A 21,229-nucleotide genomic window follows, 5' to 3' on the forward strand; every position below is an offset into this window, starting at 1 on the left:
AGGATCGCTAGTTTAGTTTTTACCCGACGATAAACGAGATCTGTCAGCGCCCTTTATTTTGCACAAGAGGCCTTGATCCCATGGTTGGGAACCCCTAACACGTAAAGCTGAGGGCCGGAGCCAGGAAGAGCACTCTTGGTGTGTTTTTGCTGATCACACGGTGGCTACGGCGGCCGCCCGCTAAGGCTATTTCGACAGGCACGCCTTGAATGTGAACTTCGCTCAAGGCCAAAAGTATTTAAGTTTTATTTGGAATGAGTGATCCCGTGAGGAAGGCAACAATGGTGTGTGTCATCAGAGATGGTCGTCCATGAAGATGCCTATTCCTTGTTCGCGCGCTTCTGAGGCTACGTACCCTATTCCCCTCCTCTTACAGGATGCCTCTGTGTGTGTGTGCGTGTTTGTGTGTGTGTGTGTGTGTGTGTGTGTGTGTGTGTTTGGAAATATTTCAAGCCTTCGTGATTGGGGTCTCTGCTTGTGCTTTGTGTGAGAGGGGCCCGGGCCAGTGATGCATAAATCTGATGATATTTGCTACCCTTGACGGCCTCCTTGGCCGCTTGATGATAGTTTTATCCACCAAGATCTCTGAGGCCCTACCCTTTCTTATTTCCAACTGCTTGCCTGATTTCTTTGATGCTTGTCGCTGTGCTTATTTTCCATCAATTCTGTTTTTTTCTAGAACGAGAAAGTTTTTAAGTTTTATTGGGAAGGAGTGATCCCATGAGGAACGCAACAATGGTGTGTCATCAGAGATGGTCGTCCGTGAAGATGCCTCTTCCTTGCTCGCGCGCTTCTGAGGCTACGTACCCTATTCCCCTCCTCTGCCAAGGTGCCTCTATGTGTGTGTGTGTGTGCGTGTGTGTTTGTGTGTGTGTGTGTGTGTTAGTTTGTATATATTGTAGGCTTTCTTCATTGGGGTCTCTGCTTGTGCTTTGTGTGAAGGGTCCCGGGCCTGTGATGCATAATTCTGATGATATTTGCTACTTGTGACGGCCTCCTTGGCCGCTTGATGATGGTTTTATCCACCAAGATCTCTGAGGCCCTACCCTTCCTTATGTCCAACTGCTTTCCTGATTTCTTTGATGCTTTTTGTTGTGGGTGTTATCCACCAATTCTATTATTTTCCAGAACGAGAAAGGACTAACGCTATTTGAGGACGATCGGACTTCGAGAACACCCTATTCGTTGTTATCATTGTTTTAAATACTTAGGTTATAGCAATGCATTAAGCTCTCATTAACTATCTTAGTTGTATTTAATTGCTTTTGTATGGTATTTTTGTATGATGTGCACTTAGGATCGTTAGGTTTGTTTTTACTCGTCGATGGACGAGATCTGTGAGCGCCGTTGATTTTGCACAAGAGGCCTTGATCCCATGGTTGGGACCGTCGGAGCGACGAAGAGCACTGTTGCTGTTTTTTTGCTGATCACACGGTGGCTACGACGGATGCCCGCGTAAGCTATTTCGACAGGCACGCCTTGAATGTTAAGTGCGCTCAAGGCCAAGAGTTTTTTTAAGTTTTATTGGGAATGAGTGATCTCGTGAGGAAGGCAACAATGGTGTGTGTCATCAAAGATGGTCGTCCATGAAAATGCCTCTTCCATGTTCGGGCGTTTTGAGGTTACGTACCCTATTCACCTCGTTCAAGTGTGTGTATGTGTGTGTTTGTGTGTGCGTGTGTTTGTTTGTCAATATTGTAGGCTTTCTTCATTGGGTTCTTTGCTTGTGCTTTCTGTGAAGGGGCTCGGGCCTGTGATGCATAAATCTGATGATATTTTCTACTCTCGACTGCCTCCTTGGTCGCTTGATGATGGTTTTATCCACCAAGATCTCTGAGACAGGCATGCCCTGAATGTGAAGTGCGCTCAAGGCCAAAAGTTTTTTAAGTTTTATTGGGAATGAATGATTTTGTGAGGAAGGCAACAATGGTGTGTGTCATCAAAGATGGTCTTCCATGAAGATGCCTCTTCCTTGTTCGGACGCTTCTGAGGCTACGTACCCTATTCCCCTCCTCTTACAGGATGCCTGTGTGTGTGTGTGTGTGTGTGTGTGTGTTTATGTGTTTGTGTGTTTGTGTTTGTTTGTAAATATTGCAGGCTTTCTTGATTGGGGTCTCTGTTTGTGCTCTGTGTAAAGGGGTCCGGGCTTGTGATGCATAAATCTGATGATATTTGCTACTCTTGACGGCCTACTTGGCCGCTTGATGATTGTTTTATCCACCAAGATCTGTGAGGCCCTACCTTTCCTTATGTCCAACTGCTTTCCTGATTTCTTTGATGCTTGTCGTTGTGGGTATTTTCGACCAATTTTGTTTTTTTTTAGAATGAGAAAGGACTAATGCTATTTTGAAGACGATCAGACTTTGAGAACACCCTATTCATTGAAATCATTGTTTGAGATGCTTAAGTTATAGCAATAAATTAAGCTCTCATTAACTATCTTAGTTGTATTTAATTGCTGTTGTATGGTATTTTTGTATGATGTGCTCTTAGGATTGATAGGTTAGTTTGTACCCGTCGACGGACGAGATCTGTGAGCGCCCTTGATTTTGCACAAGACGCCTTGATCCCATGGTTGGGACCCCTTGACACTTAAAGCTAAGGGCCGGAGCGACGAAGAGCACTCTTGGTGTTTTTTTGTTGATCACACAGTGGCTACGGCGGCTGCCTGCTAAAGCTATTTCGACAGGCATGCCTTGAATGTGAAATGCGTTCCAAGGCCAAAAGGTTTTAAGTTTTATTGGGAATTAGTGATCCTGTGAGGAAGGCAACAATGGTGTGTGTCATCAGAGATGGTCGTCCATGAAGATGCCTCTTCCTTGTTCGGGTGCTTGTGACGCTACGTACCCTATTCCCCTCCTCTTACAGGATGCCTTTGTGTGTGTGTGTTTGTGTGTAATATTGCAGGCTTTCTTGATTTGGGTCTTTGCTTGTCTTTTGTGTAAAAGGTCCCGGCCCTGTGATGCATAAATCTGATGATATTTGCTACTCTTGACGGCCTTCTTGGCCGCTTGATGATGGTTTTATCCACCAAGATCTCTGAGGCCATACCCTTCCTTATGTTCAACTGCTTTCCTGATTTCTTTGATGCTTGTCGTTGTGGCTCTTTTCCACCAATTTAGTTTTTTTCTAGAACGAGAAAGGACTCACGCTATTTTGAAGACGATCGGACTTCGAGAACACCCTATTCGTTGAAATCATTGTTTCATATGCTTAAGCTATAGCAATGCATTAAGCTCTGATTAACTATCTTAGTTGTATTTAATTGCTTTTGTATGGTATTTTTGTATGATGTGCACTTAGGATCACTAGGTTAGTTTTTACTTGTCGACGGATGAGATTTGTGAGCGCCCTTGATTTTGTACAAGAGGCCTTGATCCCATGGTTGGGACCTCCTTACACATAAAGCTAAGCGCCGGAGCGACGAAGAGCACTCCTTGTGTTTTTATGCTGATCACACGGTGGCTACGGCGGTTGCCCGCTAAAGCTATTTCGACAGGCACGCCTTGAATGTGAAGTGCGCTCAAGGCCAAAAGTTTTTTAAGTTTTATTGGGAATGAATGATCTCGTGAGGAAGGCAACAATGGTGTGTGTCATCAGAGATGGTCGTCCATGAAGATGCCTCTTCCTTGTTCGCATGCTTTTGAGGCTACGTATCCTATTCCCCTCCTCTTACACGACGCCTCTGTGTGTGTGTGTGTGTGTGTGTGTGTGTGTGTGTGTTTATGTGTTTGTGTGTGTGTGTTTGTTTGTAAATATTGCAGGCGTTCGTGATTGGGGTCTTGCTTGTGCTTTGTGTGAAGGGGCCTGGCCTTGTGATGCATAAACCTGATGATTTTTGCTACTCTTGACGGCCTCCCTGGCTGCTTGATGATAGTTTTATCCACCAAGATCTCTGAGGACCTATCCATTCTTATGTTCAACTGCTTTCCTGATTTCTTTGATGCTTGTCGCTGTGGTTAGTTTTCATGAATTCTGTTTTTTTTCTAGAACGAGAAAGGACTAACGCTATTTTGAAGACGATCGGACTTCGAGAACACCCTATTCATTGAAATCATTGTTTTAGATGCTTAAGTTATAGTAATGCATTAAGCTTTGGTTAACTATCTTAGTTGTATTTAATTGCTTTTGTATGGAATTTTTGTATGATGTGCACTTAGGATCGTTAGGTTAGTTTTTACTCGTCGACGGACGAGATCCATGAGCGTCGTTGATTTTGCACAAGAGGCCTTGATCCCATGGTTGGGACCGCCTGACACTTAAAGGTAAGTGCCGGAGCGACGAAGAGCACTCTTGTTGTTTTTTTGCTGATCACACGTTGGCTACGACGGCCGCCCGCTACAGCTATTTCGATAGGCACGCCCTGAATGTGAATTGTGGTCAAGGCCAAAAGATTTTAATTTTTATTGGGAATGAATGATCCTTTGAGGAAGGCAACAATGGTGTGTGTCATCAAAGATGGTCCTCCATGAAGATGCCTCTTCTTTGTTCGTGTGCTTCTGAGGCTACGTACCCTATTCCCCTCCTCTTACAGGATGCCTTTGTGTGTGTGTGTGTGTGTTTGTTTGTAAATATTGCGGGCTTTCTTGATTGGGGTCTCTTCTTGTGCTTTGTGTGAAAGGGCTCGGGCCTGTGATGCATAAATCTGATGATATTTGCTACTCTTGACGGCTTCCTTGGCAGCTTGATGATGCTTTTATCCACCAAGATCTCTGAGGCCCTACCTTTCCTTATGTCCAACTGCTTTCCTGATTTCTTTGATGCTTGTCGCTATGGGTATTTTCCACCAATTCTGTTTTTTTTTAGAACGAGAAATGACTCATGCTATTTTGAAGACGATCGGACTTCGAGAACACCCTATTGGTTGAAATCATTGTTTGAGATGCTTAAGTTATAGCAATGCATTAAGCTTTGATTAACTATCTTAGTTGTATTTAATTGCTTTTGTGTTGTATTTTTGTATGATGTGCACTTAGGATCGCTAGGTTAGTTTTTACCCGTCGATGGACGAGATCTGTGAACGCCCTTGATTTTGCACAAGAGACCTTGATCCCATGGTTGGGACCTCCTGACACTTAAAGCCAAGGGCCAGAGGGACGAAGAGCACTCTTGGGGTTTTTTTGCTGATCACACGGTTGCTACGGCGGTTGTCCGATAAAGCTATTTCGACAGGCACGCCCTGAATGTGAAGTGCGCTCAAGGCCAAAAGTTTTTAAGTTTTATTGGGAATGAGTGATCTTGTGAGGAAGGCAACAATGGTGTGAGTCATCAGAGATGGTGGTCCATGAAGATGCCTCTTCCTTGTTTGGGTGCTTTTGATTCTACGCACCCTATTCCCCTCCTCTAATAGGATTCTTGTGTGTGTGTGTGTGTGTGTGCTTGTGAATATTGCAGGTTTTCTTGATTGGGGTCTCTGCTTGTGGTTTGTGTGAAGGGCCTGTGCCTGTGATGCATAAATCTGATGATATTTGCTACTCTTGACTGTCTCCTTGGCCGCTTGATGATGATTTTATCCACCAAGACCTCTGAGGCCCTACCCTTCCTTATGTCCAAGTGCTTTCCTCATTTCTTTGATGCTTGTCTTTGTGGGTATTTTCCACCAATTCTATTTTTATCTAGAACGAGAAAGGAATATCGTTATTTTGAAGACGATCGGACTTCGAGAACAACCTAATCATTGAAATCATTATTTTAGATGTTTAAGTTATAACACTGCATTAAGCTCTGATTAACTATCTTAGTTGTATTTAATTGCTTTTGTATGGTATTTTTGTATGATGTGTACTTAGGATGGCTAGGTTAGTTTTTACTGGTCGACGGACGAGATCTGTGAGTGCCCTTGATTTTTCTCAAGAGGCCTTGATCCTATGGTTGGGACCCCCGGACACTTGAAGCTAAGGGCTGGAGCGACCAAGAGCACTCTTGGTGTTTTTTTGCGGATCACACCGTGGCTACGATGACTGCCCGCTAAAGCTATTTCGGCAGGCACGCCCTGAATGTGAAGTTTGCTCAAGGCCAAAAGTCTTTAAGTTTTATTTGGAATGAGTGATCGCGTGAGGAAGGCAACAATGGTGTGTGTCATCAGAGATGGTCGTCCGTGAAGATGCCTCTTCCTTGTTCGGGTGCTTTGAATTCTACGGACCCTATTCCCCTCCTCTTATAGGATTCCTCTGTGTGTGTGTGTGTGTGTGTGTGTGTGTGTTCGCTTGTAAATATTGCAGGCTTTCTTGATTGGGGTCTGTGCTTGTGCTTTGTGTGAAGGGGCCTGGGCTTGTGATGCATAAATTTGATGATGTTTGCTACACTTGATTGCCTCCTTGGCCGCTTGATGATGGTTTTATCCAGCAAGATCTTTGAGGCCCTCCCCTTCCTCATGTCCAACTGCTTTTTTGATTTCTTTGATGCTTATCGTTGTGGGTATTTTCCACTGATTCTCTTTTTTCCACAACGAGAAAGGAATATTGCTAGTTTGAAGACGATCGGACTTGGAGAACACCCTAATCAATGAAATCATTATTTTAGATGCTTAAGTTATATCAATGCATTAATCGTTGTTTAACTATCTTAGTTGTATTTAATTACTTTTGTATGGTATTTTTGTATGATGTGCACTTACGATCGCGAGGTTAGTTTTTACTCGTCGATGGATGAGATCTGTGAGCGCCCTTGATTTTGCACAAGAGGCCTTGATCCCATGTTTGGGACCCCGTGACACTAAAAGATACGGGCCGGAGCGTTGTAGAGCACTTTTGTTGTTTTTTTGTTGAGCACATGGTGGCTACGGCGGCCGCCTGCGAAAGCTATTTGGACAGGCACCGCGTGAATGTGAAGTGGGCTCAAGGCCAATAGTCTTTAAGTTTTGTTGGCAATGAGTATGCCCGTGAGGAAGGCAACAATGGTGTGTGTCATATGAGATGGTCGTCCATGAAGATGCCTCTTTCTTGTTCAGGTGCTTCTGAGGCTATGCACCCTATTCCCCTTGTAACAGACTTGGACACTCCAAGTCAAGAATCAACCGCGACAACACCAAATAACCACTTCAAAACAATTCACAGATTACAATAGATTTGCATTGGCCCGGCGGAGTTCTGTGCCTAGAGATGTTGGCCCCAAAGACTGGTGCCCCTTTCGGTATTTCTTTTTATATTAATCAGATCAAAGTACAAGAGAGTGGCTAGGGTTTCACTCTCAGACTGTGCGTCCAGAAGCTCTGAGAAGTGAGGCCCTCACCACTAATTTAAAGGTTACAAGGGATGCCCAAAAGCAGAGCCCCAAAAGCTTTTCAAAATAAAAAGCATCAGTTCTCTCTCCATCTTAGAGAGTCTCTTTTTTTTATAAAAAAGCAAGTTCTCTCTCTTTCTCATGGCGTAGAGAAAAAGCAAGATTTGCGTGGCTCGTCATTATAATTTTTTTTTCTTTAAAAAAAAAAAGCTTCCGCGATTTCCAGAAATTAGGGTTTTTGGCAGAAATTAGGGTTTTTGCTGTCTGCCACGTCATCACTTTGTGACATACCCCCCTCTTGAAAGCATTGTAATCGACCGCGATTACGCTTGCAAAATCGACAAAAGCCATAAACCGTCTTAGTAGACATTGATTGTTAGTACCTACGTACTAGGATAACACATCTAGCACATGTACAAAATCGACAGTCACATCACAGGACATCAGATGACATTCAACATTCATTTGGATCTTAGACCATGATTTATCGGCAATGTAGCTAGCAATCACATCTAGGTCCAATCGGGACCTCATCGATGTCCGATTGACTAACCCCTATTGCAACCATGTTTATTCGAGATCAATCAGACCAAAATGCTGTAGTCATTTCGGCTATCAGTTCCTGCACTCAAAAGAAGTCAAGAACAAATCAGTATCATTATCAGGAATTCCATTTCATAAAGGCATCCAGCAGAATACTGTCAGCTCTCAGTATCCCTAAGCTCAAAGAGACATCAGTGACTTTAGTATCAAAATCGAAGCATCTGTTGACAAAGGAGCGGAGTAACTCCCCTCTTGTGTATCCCACTGCACCAGATCTTCTGCCAAGCTGAGTTTCTGGTTTCCGTTTGAAGTAGACTATGCTAAACCAAAACATCGAGGTAAAGTTTCACAATCCGAGGAGTATTTTCTAGGTCCTCCTCCATCCACTTCGCATCAAATGCAGGAAAGTTCTTGAACTAAACCAAGAACCGCCTTTGGACTTTACCTTTCTTCGTATCGTTATGTGCCAAAATCTGTTCAGGAACAAGGATCTCCTCGTTTTCTTCCACTTCGGGTTGCTCATCAGGCTCCCCATCATAAGGCACATCACCCTTAACAGGGTTCAAGAGACTCACATGCAATGCATTATGAATCCTCCAAGTATCTGGCAGTTTCAATCGGAAGGAGACATCATTTATCTTGTTAGTGATCTGGAAAGGTCCGTAGTATCGCATACTAAGCTTTGGAAAAAGCCTCTCCTTTCCCTTTTCTTTCGTAGGCGTGCTTCTCAAAACGTAAGAGCATCCAATCATCCTCCTTCAATGTCAAGTCGCGACGATGGCGATCCGCTGCCTTTTTCTGTCGTTCTTGAGACTCCTGCAAAGTCTCGCGAACCTTGGCAAAAGCTGTATCCAAATCTCGTGAATATTCATCCGCTTCAAATATCTAATCTTCGTGCTTAGGAAGGATGGAACCTTTGCAGCACTTTCAACAATCTCACATGGCGTCTTCCCCGTCGAAGAGTGTATCGTGTTTTTGTAGGCAAATTCCATTAAAGATAAGTTCTTTTCCCATTGAGTCTTCTGATCCGAGATACAAGACTTCAATAAATCTAAAATCACTGAATTGGCAATCTCAAATTGCCCGTCAGTCTGCAAGTGGAACAATGACGAGAGCTGCAACCGCGTGCCAATGTTCTCCCAAATTGCCTTCCAAAACAAACTCATAAATCTGGGGTCTCTGTCTGAGACAATCGTCTCAGACGTGCCATGTAATCGGAAAATCATCGTGATCATTTTGTGTTCTTGGGAGATCAAAAATGAAATCCATTGCAATACTTTCCCAGGGGTGGGTGGGTATGGGTAAAGGCTGTAACAATCCCTGTGCCTTATGCCTGTCAAACTTGACCTTCTGGCATACCAAGCAACTGTGCACAACTCTTCCACGTCCTTTTTGAGTCTCGGTCCAAAGAAGTATCTCTCTACCCCTTCATGGTGGTAGCAATGCCGCGGTGACCTGTAAAAGGTGGACAGTGGCATTCAGTCATAACCTTATCCCTCAACGGTTGTGTAACGCACAACATAGTCTTTTTCATCAAGTAGCCTTCCCGAAGGGAGTATCCAGCTACTGTCTCCCCATCCCGTATCCGTGTGAAAATATCTGCAAAATCTGTATCTGTGGCATTCTGATCGACCATATCCTCGAAGCTCCTATGATGTATCGCGGAAACAGCCAGAACCAACGGTTTTCGAGACAAAGCATCTGCCACCACATTCTTTTGTCCCTGCACATGGACAATCTGGAAGTGGAACCGTGACAAGATGTTCACCCACCGCATTTGCTTTTCCGAAAGCTGCTTCTGTGACAAGAACTAGCGCAAACTCTGATGGTCTGTAAAGACAGTAAAATCCGCTCCGAGTAGGTAATGCCGCCACTGAGTAAGAGCATGGATAACCGCCAAAAGCTCTTTCTCATAAATCTGTGCTGTCATCTCCGGCCTAGAGAACAAACGGCTCTCGTAAGCTATGACATGGCCTTCTTGCATCAAGACCGTACCCAGACTACGATCACAAGCATCACAATATACTTCAAATGACTTCTGCAAGTCCGGCAAAGTCAAAATAGGTCCCGTAGTCAATTTCTCTTTCAATGTCCAAAAGGCAGTCACCTCTGTGGGTCCCCACGAAGAAGGTACTCCTTTCTGTGTCAAGGTATGCAAAGGGGAAGCAACCTCTGCAAACTTTCGTATGAACCGCATGTAGTACGAACACAGTCCCAAGAAGCTACAACTTCATGGACATTCCTCAAGTTGGGCCAATCACGGATAGTCTCTATCTTGGTCGGATCCATTTGCACTCCTGTTGTTGACACAATGTGTCCCAAAAAGTGTATCTTTGGTAGGAAAAATTCACTTTTCTTTGCATTAATCACTAACTTGTGATCTCGTAATGCCTGAAAGACTTGAAGCAGATGATCTCTGTGTTCTGCCTCATTCTTGGAGAAAACAATGATGTCGTCAAAGAAAGTGTCAACAAATAGACTGTACTCTCGAAAAATCCTATCCATCATCCGGTTAAATGTCGCAGGAGCATTGGTTAAGCCAAAAGGCATCACCAAAAACTCAAATAACCCAAAAGTCGTCTGAAAAGCTGTCTTGTGGACATCTCCTGGTGCTATCCTGATGTGATGATATCCACTCTTCAAGTCAATCCTGCTAAAGCACGAGGATCCCTATAACTTGTCGAGTATATCGTTGATCCTAGGAATCGGAAATCTGTTCTTGATGGTGATTTCGTTGAGAGTGTTATAATCGATACACATTCTCCAAGATCCGTCTTTCTTCAAAACCAACAACACTGGAGAGCAATACGGTGAAGTACTAGGCTGGACAAGACCCTTTTCCAAGAGGTCTTTCACTGGGTTCATAATCTTTTCATTCTGTACTCGGCTCACACAGTAAGGTGGCCGATTCAGTGGCGTGCTTCCACGTATCAGATCAATGGTTTGATCTTCAAGCCCTCTCAAAAGCAATCGGCATGAGTGTGGAGAAAAATCTTGGGGTTCTTTTGATCAGGTCAAAACATATTCAACCTTTATCCAGCGTTCAGTTCTCTCCCAAAAGAATGAGTAAGAAACTGAAGTTCATCAAAAGTACAATCTCTAAGCCCTTCATTTATCAAAGTCGCTTTCTCGGCCCGGTAGTCAATCACGGCGTAGTTCTTGTGGTACCAAGGGATCCTGAGTAGAACGTCACTCGCGTGCCTTGAACACCCCTGTCATTGCAAACGAAGTTTGCCAATGCTCGGTGTAATGGCAACATCCTATCCGGGTGCCAATCGAACTACCTCTGCCTGTGGCGTCAGTCTGTCGGGCGTAATTTCCAAATCGAGCCGCCAATTCCAAGTGAAAAGAAGTTGGCCTTGGCTCCTTCAAAAGAGCTTCCTGATCCTTCACTTTGCCCCAAAAGCGGCAAAGTTTGTACTTTCATTCATTAGATTTGGTGCAGGTCCCACGCCATGTGGTACCAGTTCTGTTTTTCTATCTGCCTTTTCTGCCACGTTCCTCAGTTGCTCTCGAACTCTCAGGCTTGTCGTCGTCTTTATCATGCTGTTCTTTCTGTGCCTTTTAAGGCACTTCGCGGAGATATGTCCATGTTCACCGCATCCAAAGCACTTCCCCTCTCTGATGAAGCGAGCTCTCTCCTCAGGAGTAAGCCTGGGTCGTGCATCCTTTTTCTCTGGGTTGCTCTTTTTCTTTCTACTTTCATTCCCAGAAGTCTGTTTGGCTCGTTGTGTCATGGCCTCATCTGTGGGGTAGGTCAGACTGCCAGAGTGAATGGCAAAGCCCCGCTTCGCATGACTTATCAACTCCTGAATAGAAGCTGACTTCTGTTCCAAGCAGTGATCTCGGATCTCTGTAGGTAGACCCAAGGTAAACCGGTCAATCTGTTCTCTGAACGAGATCTTCTTGAATGAAGGGGCGGGTAGAAAAGAGTTCCAGAATCTTTCACAATAAGCATTGATTGTATCTTTCTTGGTCATCCGAAGATGGTTCCAAGCAGCTCGTATATCTCGTTCATATTCTTGCGTCAACCAAGAAGAAATAAAAAGCTTCTTAAATTTCAGCCATTTAACTGGTGCAGTCTTGTTGAAAAGAAGTGTGGACCACCAAGTACGAGCATTCCTCTTAAAGTAAGAGGCAGCTCTCCGAATCTTGGAGTGCTCTGAATAGCGTCCTCCCACGAAAGCGATGTCAAACTGCTGTATAAAAGACAAAGCCTTCGAAGCATGTGAGTATCTTGAAAAAGTATCAAACTTGATCGAGTGGCCACCTTCCTTAAACTCTCGGACTTTCTTGCTTTTATCTTCGAGAAAGTCATACTGGTTAGCTTTGTAAAAATTCTTCTTGTTCGCATAAAACTTTCCGTCATCGAAATCTGAGCTGTCTGTAGATGAGTCCTCAGTAGAACTGTCAGTCTTTGGGCGAGATGTAGCCTTCTTTGCCTTTTTTCTTGCCCTTTCCGAAGCTTTGTGTCTTGTTTCGCTTTTTGCTTTTTCTGTCTTCTTCGCTCGAATCCGAGGAGCTAGAAGAACTGTCCGAAGAAGAAGAAAAAGAACTGGGTACTCCTTCAAATCGAACACGCTTCTTCCGTTTCTTTGCCTTGTCAAAAGTAGACTGACGACCCAAATAACCTGGAAAGTTAGTGCTTTTCTTCTGCTTTTTGCCGTGCTTTTTGGCTTTCTTTTGCGCGTCAAAAAGCTGAGCAATCCGTGCATCAACTACGTTCTCCAGTTCCTTCTCTGTATATTTTCTTGGAGGCAGAAGGTTTCTTGAGAGCGGGTTTCGGGAGTGGTATTGTGGTTCTCTGCCACTCCATTTGTACCTCTTCCAAAGAGGTCTGGTTCATATATTTTGCCATCTTCGGGTCCTTGGCAAAATTGAGCATCATCTTTGTTGCATCGCCGATCAACTAGCGACGCTCCATCTCTCGCCACTCCGCCTAAGTAGGCCAAGGCGGGCCATACTCTCTACCGGAATATTCGTTGTGATCCCTGCCCGCATCTCCAGATGCATAGGGAGTCGATTGATCATTGCCTGAAGCCATAGGTGCCGCGGGGAAAAAAATTCGGGGATTAGATTTCCCGTAGAAGAGAAATCGGCCGTGCTCTGATACCACTGTAACAGACTTGGACACTCCAAGTCAAGAATCAACCGCGACAGCACCAAATAACCACTTCAAAACAATTCACAGATCACAATAGATTTGCATTGGCCCGACGGAGTTATGTGCCTAGAGATATTGGCCCCAAAGACTGGCGCCCATGTCGGTATTTCTTTTTATATTAATCAGATCAAAGTACAAGAGAGTGGCTAGGGTTTCACTCTCAGACTCTGCGTCCAGATGCTCTGAGAAGTGAGGCCCTCACCACTAATTTAAAGGTTACAAGGGATGCCCAAAAGCAGAGCCCCAAAAGCTTTTAAAAATAAAAAGCATCAGTTCTCTCTCTTTTAGAGTCTCTTAAAAAAAAAAAAAAACAGTTCTCTCTCTTTCTCATGGCGTAGAGAAAAAGCAAGATTCGCGTCGCTCGTCATTATAAATTTTTTTCTTTTTTTAAAAAAGTCTCCGCGATTTTCGGAAATTAGGGTTTGCAAGAATTTTAGGGTTTTTGTTGTCCGCCACGTCATCACTTTGTGACACCCCTCCTCCTACACGATGGCTCTATGTTTGTGTGTGAATATTACAGGCTTTCTTGATTTGGGTCTCTGCTTGTGCTTTGTGTGAAGACGCCCAAGCTTGTGATGCATAAATCTGATGATATTTGCTACTCTTGACGGCCTCCTTGGTCGCTTGATGATGGTTTTATCCACCAATATCTTTGAGGCCCTACCCTTCCTTATGTCCAAGTGCTTTCTTGATTTCTTTGATGCTTATCGCTGTGGGTATTTGCCATTAATTCTATTTTTTTCCAAACCGACAAAGGAATATCGCTATTTTGAAGATTATTGAACTTCAAGAACGTCCTGATGATTGTATTCGTTATTTCAGATGCTTAAGTTTTAGCAATGCATTAAACTGTGATTAACTATCTTAGCTGTATACAATTGCTTTCGTATGGTATTTTTGTATGATGTGCACATAGGATCCCGAGGTTAGTTTTTACCCTTTCGACACACAAGATTTGTGAGCGCGCTTAATTTTGCACAAGAGGCCTTGATCCCATGGCTGGGACCGCGTGTCACTTAAAGCTAAGGGTCGAAGCTACGGAGAGCACTCTTGGTGTTTTTTTGCTGGCCACACACTGGGTGCGGCGGCCGCCGCCTAAAGCTATTTGGATAGGCACCGCCTGCATGTGAAGTGCGCTCAAGGGCAAAAGTATTTAAGTTTTATTGGGAATAAGTGAGCTCGTGTGGAAGGCAACAATGGTGTGTGTCATAAGAGATGGTCGTCCATGAAGATGCCTCTTTTGTGTTCGGGTGCTTCTGAGGCTATGCACCCTATTCCCCTCCTCTTACAGGATGCCTGTGTGTGTGTGTGTAAATATTGCAGGCTTTCTTGATTGGGGTCTTTGCTTGTGCTTTGTGTGTGAAGGGGTCCAGGCCTGTGATGCATAAATTTGATGATATTTGCTACTCTTGACAGCCTCCTTGGCCGCTTGATGATGGTTTTATCCACCAATATCTATGAGGCCCTACCCTTCCTTATGTCCAAGTGCTTTCTTGATTTCTTTGATGCTTATCGCTGTGGGTATTTTCCACCAATTCTGTTTTTGTCCAAAACGAGAAACAAATATCGCTATTTTGAAGAGGATCGGACTTTGAGAACACCCTAATCATTGAATCATTATCTTAGATGCTTAATTCATAGCAATGCATGAATCCTTGATTAACTATCTTAGCTATATTCAATTGCTTTTTTTTAGTATTTTTGTATGATGTGTACTTAGGATCGTGAGGTTAGTTTTTACCCTTTCGATGGACGAGATCCGTGAGCGCCCTTGCATTTGCACAAGAGGCCTTGATCCCATGGTTGGGACCCCGTGACACTTAAAGCTAAGGGCCGGAGCGACGAAGAGCACTCTTGGTGTTTTTTTGCTGACCACACCGTGGCTACGGCGGCCGTCCCCTAAAGCTATTTGGACAGGCACCGCCTAAATGTGAAGTGCGCTCAAGGCCAAAAGTCTTGAATTTTTATTGGTAATGAGTTAGCCCGTGAGGAAGTCAACAATGGTGTGTGTCATCACAGATGGTCCTCCAGGTAGATGCCTCTTTCTTGTTCGGATGCTTTTGATTCTACGCACCCTATTCTCCTCTTCCTATAGGATTCCTGTGTGTTTGTGTGTGTGTGTGTGTTTGCTTGTAAATATTGCAGGCTTTCTTGATTGGGGTCTTTGCTTGTGCTTTGTGTGAAAGTGCCCGGGCCTGTGATGCATAAATCTGATGATTTTTGCTACTCTTGACTGCCTCCTTGGCTACTTGATGATGGTTTTATGCACCAAGATCTCTGAGGCCCTGACAAGAGGCCTTGATCCCATGGTTGGGACCCCTTGACACTTAAAGCTAAGGGCCGGAGCGACGAAGAGCACTCTTGGTGTTTTTTAGCTGATCACACGGCGGCTACAGCGGTCGCCCGCTAAAGCTATTTCGACAGGCACGCCCTGAATGTGAAATGCGCTCAAGGCCAAAAGTCTTTAAGTTTTATTGGGAATGAGTGATGCTGTGAGGAGGGGGACAATGGTGTTTGCCATCAGAGATGGTCGTCCATGAAGATGCCTCTTCCTTGTTCGGGCTTTTATGAGGCTACGTACCCTTTTCCCCTACTCTTACAGGATGCCTGTGTGTGTGTGTGTGTGTGTGTGTGTGTGTGTTTGTATGTAAATATTGCAGGCTTTCTTGATTGGGGTCTTTGCTTGTGCTTTGTTTGAAGGGGCCCGGGCCTGTGATGCATAAATCTGATGATATTTGTTACTCTTGACGGCCGCCTTGGCCGCTTGATGATGGTTTTATCCACCAAGATCTCTGAGGCCCTACCCTTCCTTACGTCCAACTGCTTTCTTGGTTTCTTTGATGCTTGTCGCTGTGGGTATTTTCCATCAATTCTGTTTATTTCCAGAATAAGAAAGGAATAACGCTATTTTGAAGACGATTGAACACCCTATTCGTTGAAATCATTATTTTAGATGCTTACGTTATAGCAATTCATTAAGCTCTGATTAACTATCTTAGTTGTATTTAATTCCTTTTGTATGGTATTTTTGTTTGATGTGCACTTAGGATCGCTAGGTTAATTTTTACCCGTCGAGGGACGAGATCTGTGAATGCCTTTGATTTTTGTTTGATGTGCACTTAGGATCTCTAGGTTAATTTTACCCGTCGAGGGACGAGATCTGTGAGCGCCTTTGATTTTGCACAAGAGGCCTTGATCCCATGGTTGGGAGGTCTCTACTTGTGCTTTGTGTGAAGGGGCCCGGGCCTGTGATGCATAAATTTTTATGACATTTGCTACTCTTGACGGCCTCCTTTGCCGCTTGATGATGGTTTTATTCACCAAGATCTCTTAGGCCCTAGGCTTCCTTATGTCCAATTGCTTTTTAGATTTCGTTGATGCTTATCGTTGTGGGTATTTTCCAGCAAGTCTGTTTTTTCCCACAACGAGAAAGGATTATTCCTATTTTGAAGACGATCGGACTTCGAGAACACCCTAATCAATGAAATCATTATTTGAGATGCTTAAGTTATATCAATGCATTAAGCCTTGTTTAACGATCTTAGTTGTATTTAATTGCTTTTGTATGGTATTTTTGTATGATGTGCACTTAGGATCGGTAGGTTAGTTTTTACCTGTCGACGGACGAGATCCGTGACTGCCCTTGATTTTGCACAAGAGGCCTTGATCCCATGGTTGGGACCCCGTGACACTTAAAGCTAAGGGTCGGAGCGACGTAGAGCACTTTTGCTTTTTTTTTTTTGGCTGACCACATGGTGGCTACGGCGGCCGCCCGCTAAAGCTATTTGGACAGGCACCGCCTGAATGTGAAGTGCGCTCAAGGCCAATAGTCTATAAGTTTTATTGGTAATGAGTGACCCCGTGAGCAAGGCAACAATGGTGTGTGTCATCAGAGATGGTCGTCCATGAAGTTGCCTCTTCCTTGTTTAGGTGCTTCTGAGGCTACGCACCCTGTTCCCCTCCTCTTACATGATGGCTCTGTGTGTGTGTCTCGTGTGTTTGTTTGTAAATATTAGAGGCTTTCGTGATTGGGGTCTCTGCTTGTGCTTTGTGCGAAGGGGCCCAGGCCTGTGAATCATAAATCTGATGATATTTGCTACTTTTGACGGCCTCCTTGGCCGCTTGATGATGATTTTATCCACCAAGATCTCTGAGGCCCTACCCTTCCATATGTCAAACTGTTTTCTTGATTTCTTTGATGCTTATCGCCGTGGGTATTTTCCACCAATTCTATTTTTTTCCAAATCTACATAGGAATAGTGCTATTTTGAAGATGATTGAACTTGTGTATTTAATTGCTTTTGTATGGTAGTTTTGTATGATGTGCTCATAGGATCCCGATGTTATTTTTTATCCTTTCTAGGGACGAGATATGTGAGCGCTCTTGATTTTACCCTAGAGGCCTTGATCCCATGATTGGGATCCCGTGTCACTTGAGGTAAGGGCCGGAGCTAGGGAGACCACTCTTTTGTGTTTTTTTTTGTTGACCACACGGCGGTTGCGGCGGTTGCCAGGTAAGGCTTTTTGGACAGGCACTGCCCGATTGTAAAGTGCGCTCAAGGCCAAAAGTCTTTAGGTTTTATTGGGAATGAGTGATTGAAACCGGCCTGTTCAATCCAAAAAGGGCGGTAGACTTTACTTCAAACCTTGATTTAGCTTTCACCCATTATTAGTCGTCTATTTTACCTGTACTTTCAAGACACAACAAAGGGGAGAAGGATACGGGCTGCTAGATTGCACCTGTATGAGTAGACGGACACCAGATTGGCCCCTAACTTAGGCGCTCCTTTCGGTATTTCTTTATTGTTCAAAAGAGGGAATAAACGCTGTGGTTCCCTACAAGCTGCCCCGCACAAACTCGGCTGAATTTCCACTGTTCCAGCCCGATTTCGGCAGCATAACTGTACTAGAACCCTTCACAATCAGTATTCCCACGCATTGACTGACTTTCCCGACGCATACGGGCACTTTGCAAAACCTGGCGAGAATCTGCAGCACGCTGAATTCTCTGTTTTCAGCCCTGAAAATGCGCCAGATCACCTGTACAGCGGTCCCCTTGCGTCCCCGAACCTCCTGGGGGTATTAGGGTCCGTTTAGGGCCAAAACCTGCAAAAATACACAGCAGGCTGTAATTTACTGTTTCGGGCTCCGTTTCGCGTGCCGGTCGCATCCGTAGCAAGTCCTCGAGCTCCCGCACCTGTAGGGCTACTTGCCCTTTGAATCGGATGAGATTTCTAGCGTGAAACCTCTCCGAATTCACTTGTACCTGCGGGGGATTAGCCGCTAGCTAATCCAGTACCTGTGCAAGAGGCTCTTGCCTCGGCAATCGCGCATGAACCCACACAACTGTACATTGGTCAAATGAAGAGCCCACTAGAGGGGCATAACATATTGCCAAAGGGGAGAGAGAGGGCAATGCGTAGCGTGCAGGGCATCACTCCTGGCACCGCACTGTACATAGGAGGGAAAGCAAGCACTCCATAGCTCTTAACTTGTGACAAATCTGAAAAATGAGGCTCTCCCCCTGCTAAATTCAGCGCCACTTCTTGTTGCATGAGGCAAGTGCACCAGAATGTGCCACTTGGCACATTTACAAGCATTTTCCCGTCTCGGGGTTGCCGCCTAAAAATCTCCCAACCGGTTGCCCAATTGACTTCACGGCAGAGTAAGAAAATGTTCCCCTTGTCATTCCGGAGGTAATGACGTCAACACATTTTTAGGTCCCAAAATAGCAGTTCTCTAAATTTTAGGAGATATTGCCATTGTATCTTTCTAGGTCATCCGACCCTCTTTGTACACTGCGGCCACACCCAGAATTGAAATGTAGCCTCTGTAGCAAAGGATTCCACTTTGGCTAGTCAATGACCCCACTTGGCTAACCATAGTCCTTGTCCAACCTTAGTGCTCTCTTGCCCTCAGGCCTGGACTCCCTCTGGACAGTTCCACACTAGCTATGCAATGCAGGGCAGTTAGATTTCCCGAGGGGTGTTTCCAAAAAGTGAAAGTAAATAGATAATAAGAAAGAAATCAACAAAAAGGATAGATAGTAGTCACACGCTGGTGACATACCCCCCTCTTGAAATCTCAAACGTCCTCGTTTGCATCTATGTCGTACATGCTTACTGTCAACACTGATGTATTTAACACCTGTCGACACATATACGACACATACATGCTCATTGTCAACCTTGGTGTATTCAACACCTCGTCGACTCATGTATTGCCTGGGTGTGAACCCTGTCCCAATGACATAGTGGTAGCTTGGCGCTCTGCCATTGCTTTGAGTCACTAAGTTTCCAATGACAAAATGGTAGCTGCACATTTTGCCACTGTCTTATAGTACACGTTGGATCCCGTAACACTTTCGAGCATACCCAAACCGACAGTTTAAGAATGCAGTTACACATGTACTCTTGAATAGAAGTAATCACTGTATCCTTGACAAACTGACAAGAAATACTCACTTCTATAGCACTAACCAAACTTTTGGACATTCCATAAGAGCAATTGCCAAACTGACAATCTGTACAGCTCTAACATTCATGTAACAGGTATTTCATTTGAGCTCACTTTAAATACCATGTACATCATTTGTTTCAGAAGCCATTGTCACACTGACAATCCATGTAGCTTTGAAACTCAAGGGGTCAAGGTAGGTTGCAAATCGAAGGCTTCCAGGTAAAGTGATAACACAGTTGGTGATTCTGCAAGTTCACCTTCTTCCATCCACTTAGTATCCATTGGTGGATAGTTTCTGAACTTTACCAAGTAACGCCTAGCAACCTTGCCTTTCACTTTCCTTTCTTTGTGTGCCAAAATCTGTTCCGGGACCAAGATCTCGTCAAGTTCCTCGACTTTCGGCTGATCTTCAGCTGGCATATCTTCTGGCACATCACCCACATAGGGTCTGAGAAGACTCACATGAAACGCATTGTGAATCTTCCAACTGTCAGGCAATTTCAGCCTATATGCAACATCACTGATTATGTCGCACACTTGAAAAGGCCCATAGTAACGCATGCTGAGCTTTGGAAACAGTCTTTCCTTGCCCTTCATCTTCTTTAACCTTGCCTTTTCAAAGCGTAAAAGCACCCAATCACTAAGTGAATATACCACTTCACGGCGGTGACGATCAGCTGCTTTCTTTTGCTTTGCCTGAGTCCTTTCTAAGGCCACTTTGACCTTCTTGTACATTTCATCCATGTCCTGAACATACTTATCTGCTTCAAATATCTTGTCCTTTGTATGCAATATGGGAGGAACTTTCTTGCCACCTTCAACTATCTCAAAGGGTGCCTTGCCAGTTGATGAATGCACTGTATTATTGTATGCATACTCCACCAATGGCAAATACTGCTCCCACTTTCTTTTATGCTCTGACACATAGCACTTCAGCAGATCTAGGACAGTAGAATTTGCCTCTTCTGACTGCCCATCTGTTTGAGGATGAAATGACGAAGAGAATTTGAGCATGGTGCCCATATTCTCAAACAAGCCTCTCCAGAACAAACTTGTCATGCGTGGATCACGGTCGCTAACAATCGACTGTGGCATGCCATGATACTTGAAAATATTGCTCATAAACAAGCGTGCCATCTGATCTGGCTTTATCTTCGTCCTGACAGGAATAAAATGAGCCTGTTTGCTGAATCTGCAAATAATGGTCCAAATACCATCGTTTCCTGTCTGCGTTCTCGGAAGATCAAAGATAAAATCCATAGCAATACTTTCCCATGGTTTATCTGGAATAGGTAGTGGTTGCAATAACCCTGGTGCCTTTTGCTTGTCAAACTTGACCTTTTGGCATATTAGGCATTCTCGCACAAAGGCATCCACATCCCTTCTCAATGTAGGCCAATAGAAGAATGTCTCAACCGCTTTAACTGTAGCATCGATGCCACGATGCCTTGCATTCGGTGGGACACGACTCTCTTCCATAACTTTGCGTCGCAATGGCTTTGTGACACACAATCTGCCATGCATCATCATGAACCCGTCTTTAAGAAGATAGTGTTCATGACGTTGTCCATCCATTAGTTGCTCGAAGACCCTTGCAAAATCTTCATCATTTGCATACTGTTCTCTCATATCATCAAGTTCATGATGATAAGGAATCGACACAGCTGAAATTTGTGGCTTCCTTGACAAGGCATCAGCCACAACGTTCTTCTTGCCTTCCACATGCACAATCTGAAAATGGAACATGGACAAGATATTTGCCCATCGCATATGCTTTTCAGATAACTTTGTTTGTGTCAAGAAGTATCGCAAGGTCTGATGGTCCGTTTGGACAACAAAGTC

General features: G+C 44.3%; 1 protein-coding gene and 8 non-coding genes across 9 annotated transcripts in view; all 9 read left to right on the plus strand.

The window, feature by feature from the left end:
- LOC147434347 (basic leucine zipper 61-like) overlaps positions 1-21,229 on the plus strand; it is a 62,677-nt gene that overhangs the window by 35,993 nt on the left and 5,455 nt on the right. The gene's annotated exons all lie outside the window — the stretch shown is intronic.
- Positions 501-593, plus strand: LOC147434365 (small nucleolar RNA SNORD24). The gene has a single exon (XR_015185419.1). It is a non-coding gene; the product is annotated as a small nucleolar RNA SNORD24 (small nucleolar RNA).
- Positions 950-1,042, plus strand: LOC147434366 (small nucleolar RNA SNORD24). The gene has a single exon (XR_015185429.1). It is a non-coding gene; the product is annotated as a small nucleolar RNA SNORD24 (small nucleolar RNA).
- Positions 2,145-2,237, plus strand: LOC147434367 (small nucleolar RNA SNORD24). Its single transcript, XR_015185440.1, has one exon. It is a non-coding gene; the product is annotated as a small nucleolar RNA SNORD24 (small nucleolar RNA).
- Positions 2,954-3,047, plus strand: LOC147434368 (small nucleolar RNA SNORD24). Its single transcript, XR_015185426.1, has one exon. It is a non-coding gene; the product is annotated as a small nucleolar RNA SNORD24 (small nucleolar RNA).
- LOC147434369 (small nucleolar RNA SNORD24) lies at positions 4,628-4,720 on the plus strand. Its single transcript, XR_015185414.1, has one exon. It is a non-coding gene; the product is annotated as a small nucleolar RNA SNORD24 (small nucleolar RNA).
- LOC147434370 (small nucleolar RNA SNORD24) lies at positions 5,441-5,533 on the plus strand. The gene has a single exon (XR_015185439.1). It is a non-coding gene; the product is annotated as a small nucleolar RNA SNORD24 (small nucleolar RNA).
- Positions 15,636-15,728, plus strand: LOC147434371 (small nucleolar RNA SNORD24). The gene has a single exon (XR_015185424.1). It is a non-coding gene; the product is annotated as a small nucleolar RNA SNORD24 (small nucleolar RNA).
- Positions 16,994-17,086, plus strand: LOC147434372 (small nucleolar RNA SNORD24). Its single transcript, XR_015185432.1, has one exon. It is a non-coding gene; the product is annotated as a small nucleolar RNA SNORD24 (small nucleolar RNA).

Source organism: Adiantum capillus-veneris, chromosome 19 (genome assembly GCF_014529385.1).
Source record: "Adiantum capillus-veneris isolate H3 chromosome 19, ASM1452938v2, whole genome shotgun sequence".
In the NCBI taxonomy this organism is placed as follows: Eukaryota; Viridiplantae; Streptophyta; class Polypodiopsida; order Polypodiales; family Pteridaceae; genus Adiantum; species Adiantum capillus-veneris.